Source organism: Neofelis nebulosa, chromosome 13 (assembly GCF_028018385.1).
Source record: "Neofelis nebulosa isolate mNeoNeb1 chromosome 13, mNeoNeb1.pri, whole genome shotgun sequence".
Lineage (NCBI taxonomy): Eukaryota > Metazoa > Chordata > Mammalia > Carnivora > Felidae > Neofelis > Neofelis nebulosa.
In genome coordinates this window covers 55,187,179-55,197,831 of record NC_080794.1, presented here as the reverse complement: position 1 = coordinate 55,197,831, position 10,653 = coordinate 55,187,179, and the positions used below count along the sequence as shown (strand labels likewise).

The window sequence follows — 10,653 nt, the reverse complement described above, 5'->3', positions numbered from 1 at the left end:
AGAAAGTACTCTTTGAGTGGAAAGGAAAGATCATAAGTAAGAGTAAGAAAAGTAGGAAGCACAAAAGCAGTAAAAAAAATAAGTCTATCTGTAAAAATCAATCATCCATTACGTAGAAGGATGACATCATGTCCCTAAAACATGGGGTGGGAGAGAAATAATGATTGGATTCCATCTTAAGTAACCATCAATCTAAATAGACTGCTCATATGTGGAATTTTAAGAAACAAACAAAACAAAAGGGGCACCAGGGTGGCTCAGTTGGTTAAACATCCAACTTCAGCTCAGGTCATGAGCTCTCTTCTAGGATTTTTATGGTTTCAGGTCTCATATTTAGGTCTTTAATCCATTTTGAGCTTGTTTTTGTGTATGGTGAAAGAAAGTGGTCTAGTTTCCTTCCTTTGCACGTAGCTGTTCACTTTTCCCAACACCATTTGTTGAAGATACTATCCTTTTCATATTGTATATTCTTTCCTCCTTTGTCAAAGAGTAATTGACCATATAATCGTGAATTTATTTCCCGGCTCTCTGTTCTGTTCTGTTGATCTATATGTCTGTTTTCATGCCAGTACCATAATGTTTTAATTACTACAGCTTTGTAGTATAACTTGAAATCCAGGAATATGATACTTCCAGTTTTGCTTTTCTTTTTCAAGATTGCTTTGGATTTTTGGAGTCTTTTGTGGTTCCATACAAATTTTAGAATTGTTTGTTCAACTTCCGTTGGCATTTTGATAGGGATTGCATTAAATCTGTAGATTGCTTTAGGTAGTATGGACATTTTCACATTTGTTCTTCCAACGCATGAGCATGGAGTGTCTTTCCATTTATTTGTGCCATGGCTGGTGTTTTTAAGAAGCAAGAAGCTGAGCACATTTAGCCTTAGATCAATATGCAAATGACTCACATCACAATCAAATAGGAGATGCCAAAGTCTGTTCCTGACTCACTCCAAACTCTCTTGAGAGCTGTGTGGTAGGCTCCAGACACTCCAGCACAAACCCAATAATCTCAGCAATTACCAAGCACACATGAGTAGCCTGAGTCACCCTGGCTCATGCAAGATGAAGAGGCTGAGAACAGCCACATTTTTAAGGCACTTTTAACTCTCTCAAGCAGGATTTTTGTTTTGTATTGGTGGTGTTTTATAGGGTTTTTTTTTTCTTTTTTTGGTTGGTTTGTTTGTTCATTTTTGCTATCATTGCATTTCTTCCCAGGTCAGGAGGGTGGTTATTGCAAGACCCATCCCAAAGATGAAGAATCTCAGGACGAGCAAAGCCATACCCCATATTATATGATTACCGAATGGTGGAGCCTGGCTCTTGATAAGAACAACTCTCCCCTGTAATGTGCTTTTGTCCTTGTGAACTATGTCTTATCCTTCAAAACTCAACTCAAATGACATATCCTCTGAGAACACATCCCTCCCCTCAGGAAGAATTAGTCACTCTCATCTGTGTGCTCCCAAATCTGGACAAATAGTGCCTCTGATGTAGTGGTTCTAATTGGAGGGACCTCGTTCATATACCCAAAGTGCTTAGTATGGGAGAGGGGTTGGCAAACTACAGAATGCAGGACAAATCCAGCCCACTGGTTTTTGTACGACTCTTGGGCTAAGAATAGTTTTTATATTTTTAAAGGGTTGTAAAATAAAAAAGAGGAGGAGACTATGCAACAGAGTCTATATTTGGCCTGCAAAGTCTAAAATATGTCCTATCTTGTCCTTTACAGAAAATGTTTGTTGAGGCTGGACAGCAGGGGCACTATCATGGATCACTATGTGAAATCATTCATTATCAGGCCCCAAACTGCCTCTCTGTCCATCCTCTCATTAAATTTGATGCTCCAGGGGCGCCTGGGTGGCGCAGTCGGTTAAGCGTCCGACTTCAGCCAGGTCACGATCTCGCGGTCCGTGAGTTCGAGCCCCGCGTCAGGCTCCGGGCTGATGGCTCGGAGCCTGGAGCCTGTTTCCGATTCTGTGTCTCCCTCTCTCTCTGCCCCTCCCCCGTTCATGCTCTGTCTCTCTCTGTCCCAAAAATAAATAAAAAATGTTGAAAAAATAAATAAAAAATAAATAAATTTGATGCTCCAGACATATAGAACCAACGGGATGTGCCAAATACAACAGACTTTTTCACACTTCCATGTTCTTTGCTTATGGTGGGTTCTCCCTTTTGGCTTGACTGATTGTGTGTGTGTGTGTGTGTGTGTGTGTGTGTGTGTGTGTATTTTGGCCTCATTTTATTAATTTATTATCGGTATGGCTAGTGCCATTTTGCTTTTCTTTTTTATTCAGGTACAGTTTATATACAAAGAAATACACTGATCTTAAGTGTACAGAGCAATAAAATCTGATAAAAACATACATCCTACCTAGATATAGAACTCTTCCAAGACCCTTAGAAAGTTCCCTCCTGTTCCTTTCCAATCGATTTGGTTCCCTACCCCAAGCCAAGAGACAACTAATATTCTGCATTTTTATCTCCATAGATTAGTTCCATCTGCTATAGAGCTTCATATGAATCGAATCATATAGTATTTACTCTTTAGTGACTGGCTTCTCCACGCAGCATGTTTTTGAGATTCACCCAGTCATGTGCTGAAACTGACTTATATTGGTCCATAAGAGCTGACTGCCAAATTTTAAGAACTGGTTGTTAAAAACAAATATTATTAAAAGCTAAATTATATAAACATACAATTAAGTAGATTATATGTAAAAACAAGATAATACTCAAAACACATTATTCCCTAATGTTTTACCACATTTCACTATTCTCTATTCTCTTGAGGTTATTGGTATCCATTCTGTCTGTATAACGGTGTGCTTCCCAGTTCTGGGTTCAGTGTCACCGCACTGGTAGCTTGAAATTGGCTATAGTGGGAGTTACCTACACCATGAAAATCAGCAAACACCACAAATAAGAATTTTTTTCACTTGTTGGAGCGCCAGTTCTTAAGCACTTACCGGAAAACCACTAGATACATCTATGTCTGAAGGTATCAATAGCCCATTCTTTTTTGTCGCTGAATAGTACTCTATTGTATATTTATGTTACAGTTTTTGCTGTTGATGGGTATTTGTGTTATTTCGACTTTTGTATGTACAAAGCAGCTATGAACTCCCTCATATAAGAATTTTTATTAGTTTATGCTCCCATTTATTTTGTGGTTCCCATTTTATTGTATCTTGGGTTTGCATTATTTTGGAGATTTGAAGCATGGGTGGTATTTGACCTTATAAGTAAGCACCACGTTTCTGCCAAAGAGGTGGTGCCATTTTACAGTTCCATCAGCAACATGCTAGAGAGAGCCCCGGTTGTCTTACATTCTTAGTTACGTTGGTGTCATCGGATTTGGTTTCTGCCATTCTCCTAGGTGTGTAGTGATATTTCCCTGAGGTTTCTATTTTCCCTGCTGACTAATAGTGTTGAGAACTTTTTCATGTGTTTATTGGCCATTTTTATATCTTTTATTTTGAGGTTTCTGATCAAGACTTTGGCTTCTTTTTAATTTAGTTTCGTGTCTTGTTAATATTGAGTCAGTGTTCTTTATGCATTCTCAACAGAGCCTTTTGTCAGCTATACGTTTTAGGACTATTTTCTCCCCATCTATGGCATGCCTATCTTACTATTCATGGTGTCTGTTGATAAACAGAAGCTTTTAATTTTGCTGAGTACAATTTATCAATTGTCTCCTTCATGGATTCTGCTTTCCGTGACTTATCCAGGAAATCATTGCTTACCTGAAATTCGTAAAGAGATTTTCCTATGCTTACTTCTAAAAGTCTTATGGATTTTACATGGTGTATGATCCATCTTGAATTAATTTGTGTGTATGATGTGAGTGAGGTAGGGGGCAAGGTTCATTTTTTCCCCTCTATATATTTCTTCTAGCACTACTTTTCCTGTTTAATTCCTTCAGTAACTTTGTCAGAAATTAGTTGACTATATGAACGTTGGTCTATTTCTGGTCTCTATCCATTCATCAAAAAGTGTTTCTGCCAGAGTGCCTTCTTGTGCAGGGTCACCTGGCAGATCCCCCAACCCGGGCAGCACCAAGTGACCTGCCTCAGAACGATGAGAAACAGCCTTTATGAAACTACTCTGTTCAATTCAGAATTGAACAAAATCTAGTGGACTCAGGGAGGATCCATAGGAGAGCAGTTTAAAAAAAGGCTTAAACAGACCTTCTGAGGAAAGGCTAAAAAATAAAGATTATTTCAGCTCAAACAGAAGGTGACTATAAATATTCAAACAATGAAAGAATAGCATACAAACAAGAGTGGTTAGCTGTGAGCCAGGTCCACAGAGGACAGAAAAAGAGGAAGCTGACAGCTTCAAGAGGGAGATATTTGCATTAAATCTAAGGAAGAGGGGCTCCTGGGAGGTTTAGTTGGTTCAGCATCGGACTCTTGATTTTGGTTCAGGTCATGAACTCACCGTTCATGGGATCGAGCTCTGTGTTGGGCTCTGTGCTGACAGTGGCTGCATGGGGGGATTCTCTCTCTCTCTCTCTCTCTCTGGCCCTCCCCTCCTCGCACATGCTTTCTCACTGTCTGTCTCAAAATTAATAAACATTTTCTTTTTAAATCTAAGGAAGAAATGGGAGGAACTGTGGTTTGGAACTAATAAGAATAATCTGACACATGGGGCTGAGTCAGTTAAGCATCCTACTCTTTTTTTTTCAACTTTTTTTTTTTGTTTTTTGTTTTTTTTTTATTTTTGGGACAGAGAGAGACAGAGCATGAACGGGGGAGGGGCAGAGAGAGAGGGAGGCACAGAATCGGAAACAGGCTCCAGGCTCGGAGCCATCAGCCCAGAGCCCGACGCAGGGCTCGAACTCACGGACCGTGAGATCGTGACCTGGCTGAAGTCGGACGCTTAACCGACTGCGCCACCTAGGCGCCCCAAGCATCCTACTCTTGATCTCAGCTCAGATCATGATCTCATGGTTCGAGAGATCAAGCCCAAAGTCAGGCTCTGTGCTGACAGTGCGGAGCCTGCTTCAGATTCTCTCTCTCCACCTCTCTCCCCGTCCCCCGCTCACACACACTCTCTCTCTCTGTCTCTTTCAAAATAGATAAATATTTTTAAAAAGAATAATCTGACACTTACCAACCTAAGTAAGTCTGTGTTTACATGACACACATAATGTAGATTTTTTTTCTTAAGTCAGAAGAACTGTCGATTATTTTTCAGAATGTTTTTCATGTCCCTTCTACACATGTGGAAACTTCTTTGCAACATAAGGCAATATTTGGACATGAGACTTCCAAGGTTAAGGCTGTCATATACTGAAGTTGGATTTTTCTAGTGTACTATGACCTGACCACCCTTAGGAGAGACTCACTTTATTCTAACTTCCATTTTATCATGGATAATAATATTATGGAGATGTCAGGGAGTCGCTACCATGAAATTCGTGATCATCAGGCTGGTGAGCCTGTAGCTGTCTATATATTTGTTATGCTCTGAGAAAGGTATAGTTACCTACCTTTGCACAAAAACATAGTCTACTGAAAAGTGCCTCCAAAATAGTTGCTAAGATACAGCTTTGACTGGGGCAATGAAAACAAGAATGAGTGGTTTCACACTGCAGAGGAAAACAGAAAATTCAAATCAATTCAATCTAGGAAAAGGAAAAAAAAAAATTCAGACTGACTTGGCATTGGGTGGGCCAAACATTGGAAAGATTAGCCGAGTCTTTTACATTTCATCCAGATGTTCTGAAACCCAAAAACGTTGGCCAATAATTTAAAAGCAGCTTAAAATAAAAAGTCTTGGAGACAAAACAGCTGCTAGGGTTTAATATAAGGCTCCGAATGCTGTGAGGGTTTCAACGAAGAAGTGATCACATAAAATTCTGTGAGTCGTGAACAGTGAGAGGCTTTGCTGCAGAGGCATTGGAGGCTCACTGAAGGATGCCGGGATGTTGGCAGGGTGGTAGCAGTGCCGGAGACTTACGGACATTTACCTAGTAATCTAAGAATAACAAAGACTTTATTTGGGGACCAGATAGCTTTCCATGTGGCTGAATTCATGGTACATACAGTTACTGGAAGCTACAGAGATAAGTTGGAAACAGATGCAGGAAGCCTTGAATGACCTACCCAAGGCATAATGAGGAACTTCCTTCAGAGAGTGGCTACCATGTCTAAGGCACACTGGGCAAAGAGCTTTCATCTTGAGCACCAATTCCCATGAATTGATAAGAAAGGACCAGAACTGTTTGCAGAGAGTGATTCTGAGGTCACGTCTCCGGACAGTGGGAAGGATCCTGTGATTAATTAATGGTGTCTGCCATGGTCCCTAAAAGCAGTGCTAGTTTAGATTCCACAGGTGTTTAGCTATGTCACCTCCCTGGGCTTTTCTAAGATTCTAGGCCCTCTGAAAAGCATGTGTTTTTGTTTAGAACATCATTTATTTCTTTGTTCTTAATGGTTAGTTTCCATTTCTGTTTTGTGGAGAGTGTAATGGCCACACCGTTGATTTGGTGTTAAATATCTTAACTCACTGAAATTCCATTGAAGCCATAAGAAGGTGAAAGAAAGAAAAAAGATTGGAAAAGGCCGACTTCTGTCGAAGGAAATGTCTGAAAAATACCTACAGTTTCCTTTTTTTTTCTTCCTTATATATTTTACATTATTTTTGGCAAGTGGCCTAGAAGAGAAAAAGGAATTATGTAGCCTAGTGGCCACTCCATTTATTCTATTTGCCACAGAAAGAGCCCTGCTTGCCACGGGCACCAGGACTCTGCTTCTCTAAACAGAAGCTGCTGGCAAAAACAAACAAACAAACAAACAAACAAACAAACAAAACAACAACAAAAAAAGGAAACATTCACTTCCCAAAGGATGTGTTCGTCCTGAAAGGTAGTTCTCTTCTCAGCTGCCAATAAAAAGAAAGCTATTTTGGGGTGCCTGGGTGGCTAAGTGTGGGGCTTTGGCTCAGGTGGTGATCTCAGGGTTCTTGAGTTCGAGCCCGCATCAGGCTTTGCACTGATAGCGCAAAGCCTGCTTAGGATCCTCCCTCTCTGCCTCTCCCTCACTCTCTCTCTCTCTCAAAATAAATAAACGTTTTTTTTTAAAGTATATTTTTCAGTTAACAGCTCAATTTTTCAGGTATCAGAAATGCTAGAAACAATACAGTCTACAAGATCACGGACCTAGTGAAATTCTTTGCGTGGGCACCTTTTCAACCCTTCGAATTCAAAATAGCAACACATGGGGTTTTGTCCTCACATTTTTCCCTCGAGAGGTATTAAGTTCTTTCAGAACTGGAATGTGATCTTTAAAGTGTCTAGCTACCTGAAGTCAAAGTAGTAATAGTATATCAAGTCATGCCAGTGAAAGACCCCTAATTGTCCCCTCTTCTCCCTGCCTCCTCCACCCCTCCCCAGACTCACTTTCAGCTCCAGAAGACAGAACAACCAGCAATACAAAATACTCTTGGGAGGGGCACCGGGTGGCTCAGTTGGTTAAGCGTCCAGCTTTAGCTCAGGTCATGATCTCACCGTTGGTGGGTTTGAGCCCCGTGTCAGGCTCTGTGCTGACAGCTCAGAGCCTGGAGCCTGCTCCGGATTCTGTGGCTCCCTCTCTCTCTCTGCCCCTCCCCAACTCATGCTCTGTCCCTGTCTCTCTCAAAAATAAATAAAACCATTAAAAAAAATTTTTTAAGACTGTTAGGAAACCCTTTGGATGTCACCCATGAAAAAAGCCTATGTATGTGGGAATCCTGACCACTCACCTCCCTCGGGGCTCATCTAAGCTGTGTGGGGAGTAGATTTAACTGTCAGTTTAATCTGCTTCCCGGAATGAGCTTGATGGGGTGGGGTGGGAGAGTCCCAACATTTAATTTCTTTGTGTGGGTCTGCCCATTGACTCAAAAACTCACGTTTATTTGAAACATGTACTGAACCCATACAGTATGCTTGATGCTATGCGGAGAAGCTGAAGCAGGGGGTGTCCTGAGTTCAGCGAGCTCCCAGTGTAGTGGAAGAAATGGAAACACACAACTGAAATATTTGGTCCAGTGCAGCATAAGAGTGGTCCCCCAATCCAATGTGGGCACTCCCGGTGGTCTTTTGGAGCAGGAAAGGCCAGAGCTGTGGAAGATCATTCAGAAATGAATGCTCAGCCCCCTGAATTCAAAATCAGGTGGGGAGGTCTTTGCCATAGAAAAACACCCTCGGGGCGCCTGGGTGGCTCAGTTGGTTAAGCATCTGACTCTTGATTTCGGCTCAGGTCATGACCTCACTGTTTGTGAAGTGCATTGGTCTCTGTGCTGATAGCACGCAACCTGCTTGGGATTCTCTGTCTCCCTCCCTCTCTGCCCCTCCCCTGCTCACACATGCATGTGCGCTCGCTCTCCCTCTCTCTCTCTCTCTCCCCCTCCCCCCCCTTCTCTCCCTCTCAAAAATAACATTAAAAAAAAGAAAGAAAAATACCCTCAACATTCAAATACAGGGATCCGCAGTTCATCTAAATGATGGAATATTGCAGTTTTTAAACATTTTAAGTTTCATGTATATATATGTTTACACACATATATTTATTGCACGTATACACATATGTAGGTGTGTGTGTAAGTGTACGCACACACACACATTTTTAATGGACAGGAGACTGTTCAAGAATATAAAGTAGGAAAAATTATAACAGGATAAAAACTATATATGTGATATAACAACTATCATTTTGGGTCAGTCTCAGCCTGTAGATAATGATGCTATTGGCTAGAAATGCCTGCGGGCACTCACCGGGGCCGGTACCACTTGTAGGGAACCCCACAGAGCCAGTGTGGTGGCTGGACCAGCCCTTCCAGTTCTTGTTATGATTCCAAGACAAGTTCAGCAATAACCATCAGGAAACTGAAAAATCAAGGCGTATTACTCACAAGTTTTGGAGGGCACACGGCATGCCTGGAGCCACCCAGGAGACCTCTGAGAGAAAGAGGAGGGGGGCCTGGGGTTCTTCCTTTACTGCCCGGAGGGTGGGGTGCCTAGCGTTTCTTGATTTCACTATTGGTGAACTTAAAACATAAGATCCAGAATTAAATCCCTCGGAGGGAAAGGCAATCGGCTGGATGTTTCCCCTTCCCCAATTCCTAGATACAGTTGACTCACCCTGTCATTCTTCCCCAGTCTGTGGAGGTCCAGAAGCCTGCCAAAGACTTCTGCAGCTGCCGGTGGGCATCAGTGCTCTTGGTCCCCTGAGCTGCCGCCTCCCCCACCCTCAGGTTTATGCTGCTTGTTTGGGTCTAGAAGTGAAATTAACACCTTTTCACAGCACCCCCAAAATATCCATTCACACAGTGCCACATAAGCCTTTCCCCCATCCAGCTTCCCCCCACTTCCAAAACCCTTTGGTCAGAGGACACCCAGCCCCCACACCCCCTCTCCTTCCTATACCAAGGGACAAGATGTTCTTCCACGCTGAATCCAGAAAATGTATCAGTTTATTTTTCTCTGAAAAAGAAAGAATTTCACGCCAAAGAGGAATTCTGATACCAGCTGTGACTTTAATTAAAAAAATAAAAAAATCAACTCATTACATACCAAAATGCTAACAGAGGAATTGCAAAGTCCAGGCACTGTGGGCAGTTATTTTCTTGGTGATTTTCTGTATTTCCCAAGTTTTCTGTGTATCCCTTTCCAAATAAGAAACACAAGAGGAAAAAAACGGTGTCATTGTTGATAGCACTCACTGATGAAGAGGGTGCAAAGGCCCCCGATGGAGGAGGAAAGGGGACCTGCCAGGGCAGGCAGGCTCCCTAGGGCGGGTGAGTTGGCGGAGCACGCCCCCTCGTGGGGCGTCCCGTTGGCGCCCTCCACTCTCTAGGGTCCGTTAGAGCTGCCTTTGCAAAGGTCACCCCAGGCGCCTCTTGGAAAGCCAGTGAATGATCTTGTCCCAGCCTCACCCTTCCCTGCATGCCCTGCTGAGGGGAAAGGGGAGAGAGAGGCTGTGGCATTCTGGTGTGCAGGCCGCCACCAGGAAGGGGGGTCCTGGCTGCCAGGAGGGTGCAGAGCGGGAGAACTGCCGAGCAAGTCCACTTCCTAACAGCCTGCTTTAACCTCCTGGATTCATTAACCTTAGTTCTAATTAGTGCGGCTCCAGCGTTTTGCTGCCGCTCACCATCGCAGCTGCTTAATTGCCTGAACAGAGCAGTTTGCCTATTTGGGGCTACAAATTAAAAGGTCTTGTTTCAGTTTGTGTGTTTCCTAATTTTAATTTAATTTGCAGCATTAATCCTTCTCAAGATTCACTAGCACGCAGCTCCGCTGTTTGCTAAAGCAAACAGCCCCGCCTCGGGCCTCCCCACCACTCTCGCTCTGCCGCCTAGGGGAGCCCCCAGATTTGTTGGGGAGGGGAAGATACACTCCAGCGGGACTGGGAGAAGTCTCTCTCCTGGAGAGGACTGCTTTGGTGAGATAGCTCCCACCCAACCACCTGCATACCCCAACACCACCGCCTCCCTGGTGCTGCTCTTGGCTTCCAGGGGCCTCATCTCTTCTCTTAGCTCTTCTCCCTTCTTCATGGTCTCATAATACTGCTCTCTGCATTTCCGCTGTTTGCACCAAACCTCCGCTCCAACTGGGAAAGGGCTGGGGGTTACCCTGTTGCCTGAACACCCCCTGAACTTTTCTAGTGGC

At 43.1% G+C, this 10,653-nt stretch overlaps 1 long non-coding RNA gene across 1 annotated transcript; it reads right to left on the bottom strand.

The window, feature by feature from the left end:
• Window positions 1–8,766: 8,766 nt before the first annotated feature.
• On the bottom strand, window positions 8,767–9,645 carry LOC131492459 (uncharacterized). The gene is made up of 3 exons (XR_009252049.1): window positions 9,559–9,645; window positions 9,412–9,468; window positions 8,767–8,871 (listed from the first exon to the last, which is right to left on the bottom strand). It is a non-coding gene; the product is annotated as an uncharacterized LOC131492459 (long non-coding RNA).
• Window positions 9,646–10,653: the final 1,008 nt, after the last annotated feature.